This window comes from Tamandua tetradactyla, chromosome 14, assembly GCF_023851605.1.
Source record: "Tamandua tetradactyla isolate mTamTet1 chromosome 14, mTamTet1.pri, whole genome shotgun sequence".
Classification (NCBI taxonomy): Eukaryota; Metazoa; Chordata; class Mammalia; order Pilosa; family Myrmecophagidae; genus Tamandua; species Tamandua tetradactyla.
The window spans coordinates 43303487-43322572 of NC_135340.1; the positions used below are offsets into that span (position 1 = coordinate 43303487).

The 19086-nt window shown below is 34.7% G+C and overlaps 1 pseudogene; it reads left to right on the top strand.

Annotated features, from left to right (window-relative positions):
- Positions 1-6800: 6800 nt before the first annotated feature.
- On the top strand, positions 6801-7760 carry LOC143655392 (olfactory receptor 4F15-like; annotated as a pseudogene).
- Positions 7761-19086: the final 11326 nt, after the last annotated feature.

The following is a 19086-nucleotide window of genomic DNA, read 5'->3' on the forward strand; positions in this document are numbered from 1 at the left end:
GCGCTCTGGGGCCACTCTGGCCAAGTCTCCTTTTCCTTCGTTCTTTCTCTCCTTTGACTGGGGCATATTGGCACCTCATTCTGAAGGTTTTCGCTTTCTACTTCTGCTCCATTTCCCTTTTCCCTTCACCAAAGAAATATCATATAATTTACACATGACTGCTGCATTGCAGAGCATTTAAATTTCACTAATACATGTTTTTGCATCACAAATATATTTTAAAAGGATTTGTGATTAAAATATGAGAGGTACAAGATTTTTAAAGATTCTCACCCAAAATTGAGTGACCATGCATCAATCAAGTTTGCCTCCAGCATCAAATCACTTCCCTCCCTCCTTTACAATGATATGGTAAAGAAATTTGTATAAGTACGGGCTATTATTTTTTGTAGAAGTCAACTATAAATATACTAGTAATATATGAATCCATGCTTTAATATTTCTAAACTGCTAGCCAAAGGAAAGCTATAATGTCTCCTTCTGACTTTAGGTAACAAATTATGTAAATACATGTTCACAACAAAGGTCCTGTGAATGGAGTTTGTTTTACCAAGACAGGAAGAAGAAAAAGTAATCAATAGGAATGAGAACTATTTGCATCTTTAGCGCTGAACACAATATTTGGCATGCATACATGTTTACATAAACATGCACACAAGCACAGTAAGTATAAAATAATTATTTTGAATGACTGAATGACACATCTATATTCCCTCTCCACTCTATGAATTAAACCTGACTGGGAACAATAAATACTTATGGATTTATTTTTACAAATAAGACATCATCTTTCTTTCATACACTGCTTAAACATTATTTTCTTCACTTTTCTTTTCTAAACATGGCATACTTTGTACATTGCATACATTTTCATTATTCTTGCACCCATTATATGCTCATTATTACATAATCCACTTTTTCTTACTCTTCATACAAGGAGTTTGCCAATATATCTGTTATTAAAATGCCTTGTCATTCTGGTCATAATGTACTGAAATCCCAGAAGCTAACACCCCCAGGAAACACATCCATCTTAATTAAGTAACTTCTGTTTCCTTTAAACCAGAACTGAATCATTCTTCACACTGAAGGAACTCCAAGCTAGAGTTGTACACATGGAATTCAAAGCAATCCTGCAATAATACTCAGGATAAGTCATTCTGCTTATTCAGTAGTTTCTGGAAGCTGAAAATACCACATTAGTATATTTAACTCATGAACATAATCGATCTTTTTACAAAAAAAAAAAACTATTGTCTCTCATGTTCCATATGTAATTATCGGTATTAAAACCCAAAGTGAAATTTCTGAATCCACATTTACACTTCTTGGAGGTATTATAATTTGTTAAACTATCAGCTCATTTTAAATATTCTAAGTGAATTAGCAGTTATTTGCTTCCTACTTGTAGTCAGTTTTGAACACAATATTGATGATAAATGGATATCATCAGTGGTTCCTTTATCTATAAATAATTCAATGAATACTTAAAATTCTTAAATTGGATAAAATATTGTCACAGCTACAAAATTAGCTATCATCATACTGAATTGCTCAAGTCCCCTATTACCCTTTTCTGCAAGACACATGGCCCTTGGGGAATCTAACATGCTTCAAAGAGCTAGTGTCTATAGAAAGTCAATAATAGAGTTGATATTGGTCAATAATACCCAGTCCTGCTAATTGGTTTCATTCATTATGTGGGAACTATTTATAGCTCTTAGTTTTGAACACTGATGGAGAATCTAAAAAGAAATCTGTCTTCCTGTGTGTACTGGTTTCAAAGGAAGTATACCCCTTAATAAAAGCCATGTTTTAATATAAATCCCAGTTCATAAAGGTAGAATAATCTCTATTCAATACTGTATGTTTGAAACTGTAATGAGATCATCTCCCTGGATGATGTGATTTAGTTAAGAATGGTTGTTAAACTGGATTAGGGGATGACATGTCTCCACCCATTTGAGTGGGTCTTGATTAGTTTCTGAAGTCCTATAAAAGAGGAAATATTTTGGAGAATGGGAGATTCAGAGAGATTCAGAGAGAGCAGAGAATGCTGAAGCACCACAAAGCAGAGAGTCCACCAGCCAGTGACCTTTGGAGATGAAGAAGGAAAATGCCTCCCAGGGAGCTTCATGAAACTGGAAGCCAGGAGAGAAAGCTAGCAGATGACACTGTATTTGCCATATGTACTTCCAGCTGAGAGAGAAGCCCTGCCTGTGTTTGCCATGTTCCTTCTCACTTGAGAGAGAAACCCTGAACTTCATCGGCCTTCTTGAACCAAGGTATCTTTCCCTGGATGCCTTTGATTGGACATTTCTATAGACTTGTTGTAATTGTGACGTTATCTTGGCCTTAGAACTGTGAACTAGCAACTCATTAAATTCCCCTTTTTAAAAGCCATTCCGTTTCTGGTATATTGCATTTCAGCAGCTAGCAAACTAGAACACTGTGTATCTCAGTCCTTGAAATAGCTGCAGATGAATTTGAGCCTGAGTAGATAAGTAGGAAACCCATTTTTTTAGTTCTGTATTGTTGCATAATTATCTATTGCTTTTTTTTGCTCCTCCTATTCTATTTCTCTTTCTGCATTCCTCTCACTTTAGTTAACTTTCTTTATTTGAATGATTTTCATGTATGTTTTTTATATATTTGTGATCTTATTTACCTAGATTTTTTATACTTTACCAAGCATAAATATTGATGCTTCATGAAATAATATTATTTCCTTTGGTCTATTCTTTGTGTGTGTGTTTGTGTGTGTGTGTGTGTGCATGCATGCATATGTGTATGCCTGGAATTAGCTACAAAAAGAGTTTGATACTGAAAATATTCACCATTGCCTAAAAATAATTAATCTGTGTGCATACCTCAATATCTGACAATGGAATAAATATTAAGACATTTGTAGAATTCTAATGCCATATTTAGAAATCCCCTTTAAAACTTACCAAAGACAGTTCATCTAATGCTTGCCTTTTGCCTTTAGTTAAAATCATCTTATTTTCAAGCAAACATAATATGACAGGAAGCACAGAATAGTGAGAAAAACACAATCTCCAGAGTTATCTACATTTGCCTTTAGATCCCAGTTTTACCACTTGCTAGCTAGCTCAGAAAATTTACAAGACCTCTTTCTGCTTCTGCTTTTTCACATGTAGAATGGGGATCCTAGTGATAACTACTTCCTAGGTATGATCCTGATGTGAGAATCAGATGAAATAGTGTCTGTTAGGAGCCCATGAGATAAACAGGTACATGGAATTCCACAGCAAATGCTAGTTCTTTTTATTCTCTTCCCAAAGATAGTAAACAGATCTTTCTGAAATTTGCAAGACTTGAAATCTTGAATTTGGCTACATGTTTGGATCACAGAGTGTAAAAACTTTTAGAGAAAAGTGGGGATATGGTACCTCCTCCATTTGTTTTGGCCTGGCCTCAAGGGTGCTGAAGAGAATGCCATTGTCTGCAAGCAAGCATCTAGCCTCCTACCTCTGTATCTTGTTTCTCTCTTCCCCATTTTGGTCAAGCAGTTTTTCTCAGTGCCCTGATGCTGAGTTTTGGCTCATGCCAGGAGTAGGGAGATGTACACCTCTGGGAGTCAAGCTCCATGTGAGGAGGGAGGGCAGTGAGTTCACCAAAAGTTTTTTTTTCCTTGGGTGCAGGGTCCAGGAATCAAACCCAGGTCTCCTGCATGGCAGGTGAGAATTCTACCACTGAGCTACCCTTACACTGACCCTACCTCTGTATCTTAACTTCTGCATAATTCAATATTATTTCACCACTTAGCACCAATTATTTTTTCTATAAATTAAACTATTTTTGAGGTCCAGCAACATAACTTGTTAATTAGTGCTTTAATCATCTTTTATACTGGATTTTTACTAAATAAAAGATATTATTAGTAATGGCTTGGCCACTACTTTTAATATAAGAAATTGACTTTGATAAAAAAGACTTGGCTGAACAAATAGGATAAAAATCTTGAACATCAGGTGGTCCAGCCCTACTGTCAAGAAATATATGTTTGATAAACTTTTGCTTTGGTCCTTATGAAAGACAAAAAGTAAGTAATTAGCCACTTTTCTTTTCCCCAAGGGCTCTCCCTGTACTTGGGAGCCATTATTAAATCATTTTCCTTTGCATTCTCTTGGTTAAACCACAGTGACATATTTTTCTTTCTTTTTTTCCTTGAAATTTTATCTTCGATATTTAAAAATCTGTAAATGTGATCAGGAGATGATCATATGTCTTTAACATTTTTTTCCTCTTTGTCTAGACAAGCATATTGAAAAATAACATGATTGGAATGACTCTTTCTAAAGTACATATTATTTAATGACATTTATCACTTAATGACATGGTATAACATGATGAGTTCTATTTACAGTAACAATGGAAAATGCAGCAGTAAATGTGAATGCAACTCTAACTCACATAGCCTTATCTATTCGAGAAAAAAAATGTCTTCAAATTAATACATTGTGTTACCACCCTTCATCACAGGAATTTAAGTCAAACAAAAGCACAATAAAGGTTTAGATTTTAATCAGTTCCACTTTGAGGCACAAAAATGTAGATCAGGTGCATTTTTCTTAAAGTAAGAAGGAAGCCTCTAAAAAAGACTTATTTTTTTTCCATTACCATGCTTTAATTTTCCATTTTATTCAGGGTTTACAATATATCAGGAAAATTCATATCTTTTCCAATAGATTACACATCTTTCACATTTATTTATAAATGAGATCACTTTTAATCATATTTTAAGATGTAACTACTGACTGTATTTATTAAATGATTTTATCAATTTTAATGCTTTCCATTTAATTATCTTAAAGTTTTAGGTAGACGTTTGTGTAAATGGCAAATGATGGTAGCTTTGCTACCACCTTTTCAATGTAATTGCTTTATTTAATCCTTTGTCATCTTCATAAGGTATTGTTGAGTTACAGTTTGTACTGGCTTTTTTTGTGGTTTTTGTTTGTTTGTTGTGTTCTTGATCATGGCCAAGGAAAATGGAATTGTATTAAGGTTTGAAAAAAATCAGGTATAACTCCCTTAGGATGAGATAGGAATACTTACTCATAAAATGGAGAGATCTTTTACCCATTGTCTAAATAAATAGAATTTCTTGTCAAGAAAAGAGAAGGAAATGACTTTATGAAAGTCATGTCCCAATGGAGTTCAGAAGCAAAGTCATGATAAACTGTGTTAAATCCTGAAGAGAGATCAAGAAAACTAATGATTAAGAAGCAATCATTACATCAGGTATGAGAGTTAAGTTCATTTTGCCAAAAAAAAATCTGTAGAAATGAGATCATTTGGTTTATTAAATAAATTTTTTAATGAGTATGAGAGTACCAATGAAGGTTTACAGATGAAGTGAGCAATTATTAAGATTCTGATATTTGTTTGTTTTAAAAGAGATGTCAGTGTGTTAATAGGTCAAGGGTGGTAAGAGCTGAAGAAGATTTAACTGATAGATACTTGGGTAAGATGCAGGGCATGCTTGAAGTATTCATTCTTGAAGAGCATGGTGCCAGGGTTTACAGCATAGGTTATGGTGTGCTACAGATCTGGAGTCAAGCTGTGGTTCTGTTACTTGGTATCTACACAACAGAGTTTTTCATTTATAAAGTGATTCTAATAAAATTGTACCTATCTTAGAGAATTTTTATGAGATTTAAATAAGATAATGTGGTTAGTAAATGCTTTTCCAGGAGGAAGCACTTGATAAATGTGATCTATTATTAACATATTTGTTCATCATTTGTTTCACCTATTAACAGAAGTTCAAGTTCTCATGTACAATATTTTATTGGATATAATTGTCCAATAATAAAATGAGTGAAGAGCCAAACACTATGAATAATCTGGGTTTGTATACTTGACTTATATTGTAAATTGTGAAAAACAACAAGGCAGAAAATATTCACTATTTTCAATCTAGTGACATCTATTTGCCCAATAAAATAAATAATTCAGCTAAGAGAATTTGGAGGTTATTGTGAGAGTGTCAATTTCCAGGTGACAAAAAGTGCATAAGGTAATTCATTTGTGAAAATACCAGGGAAAAAAATCTGATAATCTAAGAAGGAAGTGTTTCAGTTTCTTGGCTACTAATGTCACAGAATGAAAATTTATTGGCTCACAGCTTTGACACTAGAAGTCTAAATTCAAGGTTTCAAAAGGTGATACTTTCTCCCAGAAGACTGTGGTATTCTGGGCCTGAATACCAGTGAATCTTGGTCCTCAGCTTCCCTGAGAGATGACAGGGTTCATGGTGGCCTCCGCTGGCCTCCTTTTTTTCTTGCATATTTCTTTGACTTCAGCTTCTGCCCATTCCCGTGTCTCCCTCTTTTGAGGCCTTTTTTGTAAAGATTCCAGTAATAGAATTAAGGCTATTCTTGATTCATTGGGCCATGCTTTAAATGAAGTAACCTCAATCAAAAAGTCCTTTTTAGAAAAGTTCATATCCACAGGAATGAAGTAGCATTACAAACATGTTTCGGAGTTGGGGTGGGGTGTCATAGCTTCAAGCCCCCACAATAAGTTTATGTATATAAGAATTTAAATTTCCTTTCTCATTTATGTATTCACTGTTCTGATAGCTTTCATACTTCTATTTGCTTGATGTCATAGTATAGGACATGAGTAGAATTACTTATAGTTCTAATACAAGTAATCCATAGAAAAAATAGTATTGCAAATATGTAATAGATTTTACTATCCCTGATATTAAATATACCTTCATTTTCTACCCTCAGATAATTTGAAAATCAATTCTTCTACCCAGATCAATGGATACCACAAATGACTCTGCGGTTTCTGAGTTTGTTTTGTTGGGACTTTCCAGTTCTTCAGAAATGAGAGTTTTTCTCACGTTGATATTCTCCTTGCTCTATGTATGCATCATCCTGGGAAACCTTTTTATCTTGTTTTTAGTGATTTTTGATGCTCACTTGCATTCCCCCATGTATTTCCTGCTGGCCAACATGTCCCTCATTGATGTGGGCTTTTCCTCAACCACAGTTCCCAAGATGATCATAGACCTTTTACATGAATGCAAAGTAATTTCTTTTCAAGACTGTATGGCACAGATATTCTTAATTCACATCATAGGAGGAGTGGAGATGGTGCTGCTGATAGCCATGGCATTTGATAGATACACAGCCATCTGCAAGCCTCTTCACTACTTGAAAATCATGAGCCCTAAAATATGTGTTTAATTGGTGGTCATTGCCTGAGTGACTGGGGTGATCAATGCTTTGTCTCAATTTATTTTTATTATTCACTTCCCCTTTAGTGGCCCGAATGAAATAGGCAGCTTTTACTGTGACTTCCCCAGGATCATAAAACTTACATGCACAGACGGAGCCAAATATGAGTTTGTTGTTGCTGCCAACAATGGGTACATGACCATGGGCACCTTTCTCCTGCTGATCCTTTCCTATGTCCTCATTTTGGTCACCGTCTGGAAACGTTCTTCAGGAGACTTATCCAAGGCATTTGTCACTTTGTCAGCTCACATCAATGTGGTTGTACTTTATTTTACTCCATGTATGTTTCTGTATGTGTGGCATTTCTCCACATCGTCACATGACAAATACCTGTTTATTGTTGACTTTGCTATTACCCCTGTATTTAATCCTGCCATCTATACATTGAAGAACAAAGACATGAAGACAGCAATGAAAAAATTGATCAAACAGGCATATTATGCCCAATTTTGTTTATCAAAGCTGTCTTTGGAATTCTAAAACTATATATCCAATTGCCTGTTTGACATCTACAATTTTACATTCTATATTTAACATGTGCAGAACTAAGGAAATCCTCCACTTGTGCATAACTGTTTCTACTAATTCTATACAGAATTTACTCAATATTGTATTACCATGGGAAATGTGAATCATGCTCAGAGATGATGTTAGCAGCCAACAGAAATAGCTGCCAAATATTAACTTATAGTTGAACTAGTGATTACTTTGCCAATAATAAATAATGACATCTTTCTGATTCCAATAAGGACTTAAAATAAACTAGAATCTTGCTTTGGTCAATGTTAGGAATCATTGCATTTCATAGTTATCTATGTAGGGCCAAATGTTTTACTTAATTCCTTAAGTGATTGCCTCAAAGAAATCACAAAGATAAAAATTGATTGAAGAAAGATTATGTAGAAACTAGTTCTTGGAATTACCAGTTAGGAGGTGTGGTAATGAGACAGAAAAGGGAAAGATGGTTATACTGGTAAGCATAATTGGGAAGAAAGCATACTGAGACCTGTGAGACACATTGCAGATTTTGTTGCATAAGTATTTCAATTAAAGGGCAGGAAGCTGGGCAATTCTTCAGTTTTAGAGGGCTTATCTGGAACATTAAGCTTCTAGTACTTTGATCCAACCAAAGACATAGCATGTTAGGGAGCTGGAGACGAACAATCAGAAAATTACTTAGGTGCTGACAGTGAATAATCATGTTCCTGCCTGGAAACAATAAAGGCAGAAAAATATGGGTGTGGCAATGTCAGGGATAACTGAGAGCTCTTTCATTTCTTTAACACTTAGGCCCAGTTAATTTCTCTTGATAATAGCCCATATCTTTCAAGTGATGACTGTTTATGATTTCAGAAAAGATGGCTTAGAAAAAGAGGGGTACTAGGACATCTAAGCCACCAATATTTTTGCTCCTAGTCCCAATATTTTAATTGATACTCATCATCTCCCACTTTTTCAACTCATTCTAGATTTCCTTCACTCCCTAATACCACTTTTGTTGGTCTACACTGCTTACTCAGTGAGGTGACTCAGATTATCATTCATGAGCAATTATAAGTCCTTGGTAAAAATATTCTTGTGCTGCAAAAGGAACTATTGAAAGAATAAAATATGAGCCATTAACTGGGAGAAAATAATTGCAAAACATGTAGTTGACAAAAGAATTGCATCCAAAATGCATAAAGACATCTTAAAACTCAGCAACAAGAAAACAAACTCAAAAATGGTATAAGATCTGAATAGACTCCTCAAAAGAATAAGATTACAGATGATAGAAAAATATATGAAAATGTGTTCACCATAACATGTTGCAAATAAATTTTTAGACCAAAACAATGTAACACTACACATCTATTAAAATGTCTAAAATCCAAAACACTAAGAACATAGAATGCTGGTGAGGATGTGGAAAAACCAGACTGTCATTCATTTTGTGTGAGAATGTGAAATAGTAGAGTCACTTTTGAAAATATTTTTTCACTTTCTTATAAAACTAAGGATAGTCTTACCATTCGAACCTAGGTATCTACCTGAATGAGTTGAAAATACACATCCATGCCAAATCCTGCATACAAATATTTATAGCAGCTTTATTCATAATTACCAAAACTGGCAGCAACCAATATTTCTTTCAATAGGCAAATGAGTAGACAAACTGTGGTATAGCCACACAATGGAAAATTATTAAGCAGTGAACAGAAATGAGCAGTTCAACCATAGCAACACAGGGAGGAACGTTAAAAGCATATTGTCAACTGAAAGAGGCTGGTCTGAAATGGCTATGCACAGTGTGATTCCAATGATATGCCATTTTACAAAAGGAAAAACCACAGAGATAATACTAATATCACTTGTTCCCAAGGTTCAGTAATATGGAGGAAGTTGAACAGGGGGAGCACAGGGCATTTTTCTAGGTGTTAAACTATTCTGCATAATGCTGGTAGAGTGGATCAATGGTATTATAAATTTGTCAAAACACATAGAATTCTAAAACACAAAGACTGAGAACCTTAATCTTAACTGTGAGTTTTAATCAATAATATATCAATATTGGTTCACCAATTTTAACAAATATCTTACACTAGTGTTCATCTATGGATTTTTTTCTATCAAAAATAATGGGAAGCCAACATTTCATGAAAAAGAAAAATATCGATAAATTTAAAACTGTATGGTAGAAGACTGTAGCTAAAAGTAGAATGGTTTTTAGAAGTGACTTGAAAACTTGATTACAAGGAAAGAAAGGAACAAAGAAAAGCCAATCTACAAATACACTTCCTTTTGTTGAAAATTTTGGGTGAACTTTGACAAAATTGTGCTTTGTGACTCTGCCCCCTTTCAGTATGACAATGATATTTTACATGGTTTCATCCTAAAATTAGCTGGCATATGCAGACAGTAGCACCTGAATAAAATAGTTTGTTAGTGGTCTATCCATGATTATTTCTCTTAAACACAATAAGTTAAATTTTTATTTGGATTTGTGATGGGACAATTTCTTAAACACTAGCCACTCTCCCAGATACCTTCTCTTCATCTTGACTGTCAAGTGGACCCTCACTCATTGACGCAAAGAGTTAAGTCCCAAATTTCACCCCGTCCATATTGTGATCTCATATTTGCTTTCCATATTCTAATAATCAATTTCAAAGGTATAAAAGAGCAGTGCAAAAATTATCTATACTTTCCAACAATCTCACAGTTCTGTTTTATAGCCCCTGTTTTTTTTTTTTTATGATCAGGCACTGGGAATTGAACCCAGGTCTCCAGCATGTCAGGTGAGAATTCTGCCACTGAGCCACATTGCACCATCCTGTATCCCCCAATTTTTAACATTTTTTAAAATTTATCTAACTATAGGAAACCTAAGAAACACTAATAAGCAACTACCAAATATGAGTAAATATAAAACTTATATACTAAAAGAATTAGAATTAAAATGCAGCCTTTTACAGCTTATCTACACAGACAAACAGGATGCCCCCAAATTATATTGGGTGGAATTTATACATAATGTTATACTATTGTTTAGAAAGAAGACGGAATCAATACATTGAAAACTGTGAACACCTGTTCTTTTTAAAAGAGCAAGAAGAAGAGAAAGATTTAAGAAGAGTTTTATATGTGTCTTGTATACATCAATTTTTAAAAATTTGTACAATTGGCATGAAGTTCAAAAAATTTTTTAAAAAAAAACTAAGTGGAGGCTTGATAAAATACTTATCAAACAGTTTCACTCTTAAAGAATCAACTATCATTAATATATTAAGTGATTTTTTTTACTCTCCACAATCACCACAAAATCACCAGATCAAGATATGTCATTCTGTGATGGCCATGTTCTGAGTCAGTGACCAGCCTATGAGATCATTTCTCCCCCAGCTTCCCATGACCTTCCACTCACACAAGGCATCTGCCTTTTGCTGGGACTGGCAGTGACTGGTTAGTTCCAATACACAAACCATAGCAATAGGCCAAAGCAAGAAAGATGGTACACACACATGCACAGACATACACACATACACAAAGCCATATTCAATCAAATGTAACGAAAGACATTTCATGACTTTACTTCCATCTCTTGAATCTTTATAATTGATTTCATGCTATATCTTTTGACACAGAATTAGGGAAAAGGCATACTATCAACTGACCCTCTCAATTTAAGGAAACCCAAAAACTAAGAGTTTCTCAATAATCCCCCTCTATTGATAAGTCTTCTTTCACCTATGACATAGAACTCTAAAGTTTTCCACCTCAGAATCTATTCACTGCAAGAAATTTATCCCACACAAATAATAAAACTTTCCCACAAACTCTTGTTAATATATATATATATATATATATATATATATATATATATATATATATTATGTGTTTCATTGCATTTCTACTCTACTTGAGGCTTTGTAAGAATTTGGAGTAGGGTTTATTATAACACAGAACCTAATCACAGATAAAGGTATTATATATATCTTATATTCCATAAAATTTCTTAACTTCTTTAATTCTCTTCATCTCACACATTTAAAACAACTTTCATGATGTTAAAATTCAACTTTCCATAAATACTGGGAGTTCTGGGAAGTTTTGCATAGTTTCAAAAATATTGAAAGTTTATTTTCCTGACTGAATTCTGTGGCTTCTAGAGTCCCTAAAGCAAAGACTATTGAGCATCAAATGTAATGCCTTCTATACAGTCTCAGAGCTCACAGGTATTCAGTTTAAGGAAATCCTTCTCTTCCCAGCCCACAGTTCTCAGGGTCCCCAGTTCTCCTGAATTAAGGGACAGCCTCAGGAATAGATATGTGTCTACACTTCACAGGAATTTTCTCACAAGATTTAGTTATTAAAAATATTAATCACTAAAAACTTAAGTCAGTAAGAACCTGAATGACTGAGTACAAGTTGTGGGGTTGGCTGTGGATGTCTCTAGAACCTATTCATTTGTTACGGTGAGAGAATTAAGTGGGTAGAATTTAACAGAGGCAAAGAGACACCAGAAACAGACACACTAGTCAGAGAACTTTGAATGTGAGCCTCAGTCACTCTGATTCCTTACTCTTTGGTTTCCAACAAGTTACAATGTTATATAACTTTTCAACCATATGACATTAGGTTATAATGAAGATTAAGTCAGACAATGTGAGTGGAGGCTCTTGAAATGTGAGATGTGCCATGATCCATTTGTTGATAAAAATATAAACTTTTTGAACTTGGGAATTTTCTCATCCCAACTTGAACAATATGTACTTTGAAAATTATCACAGTGTTATTACTGTGGTTATTAACATGAATTAATCATCATGTTATTTGTTTAAAAAGTCAAACTCAAAAGTTAATATATTGTATAATTCCCTTTCATGATTTTCTGGAAAAGGAAAACCATAAAACAGATTATCGGTGTCCAGAGATTGGGGTATGGGACAACTATCAGTGGCAAACAATGATATTGGGAAATGGAACTATTCTATATTCTTATGGTGTGGTGGTTACCCAGATGTATAACTGCAGAACTGTATACCTAAAAGCATAAATTCTGCTATATAAAAATTATGCTTAAATAAAAATAACAGAAGAATTTATATTATAAAATATTTGCAAAATGACAATTTTAATTTATTGCAATACTAGTCCAGGCTAGTGCAGAGTTAAAGTAACAGATCAAGTGAAGGAGATAATTCCCTAAAAGGTGTATTTTCCCCCAGACAAGGGAAGGCATGTTCCAGCTCAAGTTGCAGCCCTCCTTCAAAGATGTCAGTCACAAGGCACTGAGAATCAGAAACAGAAAGCCCTTAAGCTTGCCTTCCACCTCAACCTATGTCTCAACCATGTTCATGGTGGGCTGAGAATTAAGTAAACTGCACCACTTTATGCTGTTTGGAAGCTGCAGGCTGATGAGCACTATCTGCTGGGAAGGTTAGGAAGATCACAGCATCTAGTGGCTTCACAGGAATGTCGCCCAACCTCCTGGGTCTCATCTTCAGAGAAAGTTGATATCTACTGCACCTTCCTCTTGAGACTTGTCTGTGAAAATCTGATCAAATCTTGGGAGACCCCATATGTGATCCATATAGGTTCCATATAGGTAAAACTTCCAAAAGGTTCCATATAGGTGGGGCACAAACTAGAAAAATGAGAGCTGAAAAATTCAGAACAGTTAAATATAAGCTATGCTAGGTGTCTAAAATAAGTTGAAATGAATACCAAAAATAAATAAAATGAAAAACAGAAAGAGAAAAAAGTCAAAAATGAGAAAACCCTACATAAAAGAGTAAAAGAAACCTCCAGAATAAACTAATGAAAGAAATCACCTAAAAATTATGAGTCATATTAGGAAAAACAAAAATATGGCCAAGGCAAAGGACCAAACAAACACTTCAAATGAGATATAGGATTTGAAACAACTAATTAATGTTCAATCAAATAGGCTAAATCAAGTCAAAAATCAAATCAGCAAGTTAAGGGAAGATATGGCAAAAGAGATGAAAGGATGTAAAGAAAGCATTGGGTAAATATGAAGAAAAACTCAAAAGCTTGAGAAAACAAATGGCAGAATATATGGGAATGAAAGATACAATAGAAAAGACAAGAAAACATAACACAGACTTAAAACAGCATATTTGAAAGGGCAGAAGAAAGAATTGGTAAACTAGAGGACAGGATGTCTGAAATACTGTACACAAAAGAATAGATAGGGAAAAGAACAGAAAACTATGAGCAGGGTCGCAGGTAAATAAATAACCACATGAAGCCTGCAAATATATGTATTTATTTTATATAATATATGTATACTTATTATATATATATTATGAGAGTTCCAGAAGAAGAGAAGAGAAATGGCACAGAAATATTATGGAAGAACTTATCACTGAAAATTTCCAATTTTTAATGAAAGAAATAAAATTACAGATCCAAGAAGTGCAACATACCCCAAACAGAATAGATCTCCATAAATCTACTCCTAGACACCTACTAGTCAGATTGTCAAATGTCAAAGACAATGAGAATTCTGAAAGCAGCAAAAGAAAAGTGATCCATTACACACAAGGGAAGCTCTGTAACACAATATGTGTATATTTCAGCAGAAAACATGGAGGTGAGAAGTGGTATGATATATTTCAGATAGTGAAAGTGAAAAGTTGGAATTCAAAAGTTCTATATCTAGTAAAACTTTCCTTCAAAAGTGAGGGAGAGATTAAAATATTTTTAACAATCACTGAAAAAGTTTGTGAAAAAGTGACCAGCTCTATGAGAAAACTACAGGTAACATTACAGGCTGATAAGAAAAGACAGGAAAGAGAGGTTTGGAAAACAATGCAGAAATGAAAATTACCATTAAGTGTTAAAAAAAGAAAAAATCAAGATATGACATACAAATTAAAAGAAAAAATAGCAGAAGAAAGTTCTGCTTTTTTAGTAATAACATTAAATGTTAATGGATTAAACAATCCAGTCAAAAGATATAGACTAGCAAAATGGATTAAAAGACAGTAACCATCTACATGCTGTCTGCAAGAGGCTCAGTTTAGACACAAGGACAAAAGTAGATTGAAAGTGAAAGGTTGGTAAAATATATTTCATGTAACCAGCAATAGGAATACAGTGGCATTAGCTATAGCAATAATAGACAAATTAGACATCAAATGTAAAAGAATTAACAGAGAAAAAGAAGGACAAAAGGCATTAATAAAAGGATCAATTCAATAAAAAGATAAAACAATCATAAATATTTATGCACTAAGCCAGAGTGTCCAAAAGTACAGGTGGCACACACACTGATGCATTTATTGTGAATAATTCAATAAATGAATAAGACTTGATAAATATTTATAGAACATTGAAGCCCACAATAGCAGGATACACGTTTTTCTCAAGTGCTCATGGATTATTCCCCAAAATGGACCACATGTTGGGTCACAAAGCAAGTCTCAATAAATTTTAAAAGATTGAAATTATGCAAAACACTTTCTCAGCTCACAATGGAATGAAGGTGGAAATCAATAACAGTGGAAGACTAGGAAATTCACAAATATATGGAGGCTAAAGAATATACCCTTAAACAAGCATTGGGTCAAGGAAGAAATTACAAGAGAAATCAGAACAAATCTGAAGGCAAATTAAAATTAAACAGAGCATGTAAAAATTTATGGGATGCAGTAAAGGCAGTGCTGAGACAGAAATTTATTGCCCTAAATGCTGATAATATAAAAGAAGAGTAAGCAAAAATTAAAGAATTAACTGTATACATGGAGGAACTAGAGGAAGAAAAGCAAACTAACTCCAAAGCAAAGCAAAGGAAAGTAATAAAGAAGATAAGATATAAATAAATGAAATTGAGAATATGAAAACAATACAGTGAATCAACAAAGACAGAAGTTAGTTTTTTTTAGTAAATCAATAAAATTGATGGGCCCTTATCTAGGCTGACAAAAAAAGAAGAGAGAGAATGCAAATATTACATCAGAAATGGGAGGGGGTCATAATTAGTGATCCTACAGAAATAAAGGAGATAATGAGAGGATACTATGAGAGCTTTATGCTAATAAACTAGACAACATGGATGAAATGGACAACTTCCTAGAAAAAATATAAACAACCAACATTGACTCAAAAAGAAATAAATGACCTCAACAAACCAATTACAAGTAGAGGTTGAAAAGCTTCACCAAGAAGCTACCAAAAGAGAAATGTACAGGACCAGATGGTTTCACATGTGAATTCTACCAAGCAATCAAGTAAGAATTAGGACCAATCATGCTCAGACTCTTCAAAAAAATGAAGAGGAGGGAAAGCTATCTAACTCATTCTATGAAATCAACATCACCCTGACACCAAAGCCAGACAAAGATACTACAGGGAAAGAAAATTACTGACCAATCTTCTTAATGAATATGGATGCAAAAATCTTCAACAAAGTACTCACAAATTGAGTCCAGCAGCATATTAAAGAATTATACACCATGAACAAGGGGATTCATTCCAGGTAAATAAGGCTGAATCAACACAAGAAAACCAATTAATGTAAAACATCGCATCAATAAATCAAGGTGGAAAAACCACACAATCATATCAATTCATGCAAAAAAGGCATTTGACAAAATTTAACATCGTTTCTTGATGTGAACACTTAAAACATGGGAATAGAAGGGATCTTCTTCAACATGATAATGTGAATGTATGGATAATAACACAGGTATCTATCAGCCTCTTTCAGGGTATAGGCAGTGGGCGAATTGGTGCATTTCCACCTCTTGCCAAGGCTGTTGCTGTAGTCTCACTATGTCCCCAGACCCTGATCTATCTATCACCTTGTTCTTGGGTGATTAGGAATTCTTAGACTCACAGCTTAATGTATTCCTGCAGCTCCACGTGACCACAAAAGAATGACACCCAAATGCTTCCTGAGGCAATCCCTTCTGCTCCCTTCCTTGCCCCACCTTTCACTGCTACAATTAACACACATGCTCTACCTCAGCCACTTATGTTCAGATCCCACATACCAGTGCCTTCATGCCATTGCACATTCTTCAACATCTTCCTGGAGTGTTATTCCTTCACTCCCACACCTGCTTTTACCTAAACATCTTCTTAACTCTTATGAGGCTTATCTTGGGCCTCCTTATAGAGGAAATCTTCCAAGTGGCACCATCCCTACTTCTTCCACCTTTTTATCTGGTATTTCAGTCAGGGTTCTCCAGGGAACAGAAGTGACAAAATGAAGATAGATATAGATATAGATATAGATATAGATGGAGATATAGATATGGATGCAGATATACAGATATACTGTAATATATATGAACAATATAAGTATTATGAGATTTGCTATAGGAATTGATTCTCATGACTATGGCAAGTCCAAATTCCATAGGGCAGGCTACAAGCTGGGAGCTCCAGTGAAATTTTCAATGAATCGCCTGGGAGAAGCTAGACGGCTGAAATATAGATGAAAATTTTCCCTTCTGATTACTGACACCATCACCTCTTTTAAGGCCCTTGACTGGTTGGATGAGATACCTCTCATTGTTGAAGCAAGATAACTTCTCCCAGTAGGCTTAAAAGCCGATCAACAGCTGTCTTGGACTCTGTCTCTTTTCCTAGACATGGAGAAGAACATGCGTATACTCCACATATGTGCACAGCACGCATACCCTACAAATACACACCCACATGCACATACATACCATACACATGCATGCAAACGTGTACATACCCCACAATCACATACCCATACACACCCCAACTCATACAGCCACCACACACACATAACCCACTCACACCCCACAAACATACACCCAAAAGTACAGATGCACACACACACACACAAATGTATGCATGGCTGCTTTCCCCTTTGCTTTCAACCTCTAGCTCTGCACTGCCAAATATGGCAGCCTGTAACTACATACAGCTGTTGAGCAGTTGAAATGTGGTTGGTCTGCATTGCACTGTATTTAAATGTAAAATAATACACCAGTTCTGTTCCAGTTTTATAGCCGCTGGAATGCAACACACCAGAGATGGATTGGCTTTTAATAAAAGATGATTTATTTAGTTAAAAACTTACAGTTCTTCAGAAGAATGGCAGGTAACTTTCAACTGAGGTTCTTTCTCACACAGGAAGGCATAGGGCAATCTCTGCTGTCCTTCTCTCCAATCCTCTGGGTTCCAACAACTTTCCCCAGGGAGATTCCTTTCTGCATCTCCAAATGCCTGGGCTGAGCTGCGAGTGCTGAGTTGAAGTATGCTGAGTTGCTTGGGCTGTGCTACCTTGAGCTCTCTCATTTAAGCTTCCAGCCAATTAAATCAAACATCATTCATTCCAACAGGAACACCTCCTAGCTGACTGCAGGTACAATCCACAACAGATGAGGTTCACATGCCATGGGCTCATGTCCATAGCAATAGAACTAGGCACTTTCACCTGGCCAAGTTGACACCTAAACCTAACTACTACAAGTTAAAGAAAGGAATATAAAATAATTCAAATTTTATATTAATGACTTCTTGAAATGACAATGGTTTATATATATATATTGATTTAAATAAAATATATTATTGAAATAAAAATAATTTAAAAAAGGGAATATATGAAAAACAAACAGTTAATATCATACTCAATGAGGAAAGACTTAAAACTTTCCCTCTAAGACCAGTCAAGTATGCCCACAGTCAGCACTGTTATTCAACATTGTGCTGGAAGTTCTATCTAGAGCAATGAGAAAAGAAAAAGAGATAGAAGTCATCCAAATTGGATATCATAGGATATCACTCAACCAAAACAAACACTCATCTAAAGCAACATCTTTTCTCAGTTGCTACTCCCTATAGTTCGTTCATTTATCAGTTATGCAACTTGAACAAAACCCTTAGCCTGTTCTCATTTGTAAGTAGATAAAACTATTATGATTTATATGAGATACTCTGAAAAGGGTTTTGAGGCAGGCAAACAAGAAAATAGGCTTTAAGTCTTTATATTTACAAACTAAGATGGTTATAGACCCTTGCTCCCAAGTCACTATAATGGCTGGTAGAGTGAAGAAATTTAAATGCTTTGAAATCTAGAAACAAAATGGATAGACAATGACTGAGAGGAAAACAGGGAGACAAAGAGGGAGGGGAAGGTGAAAAACTTAAAAGGACGTGAGAAAACAAAGAAATGAGAATTTCCAGTAGTGTTTTATATTTAATTTATTCAACATTAAAACAGAAAAAGAAACAAAAAGTGAAACTCTCCAACCATATGTTGATGTCTGTACACATCATTATCAACAGGAATGGTAGGAAGATGCACTTAAAGCTGTTG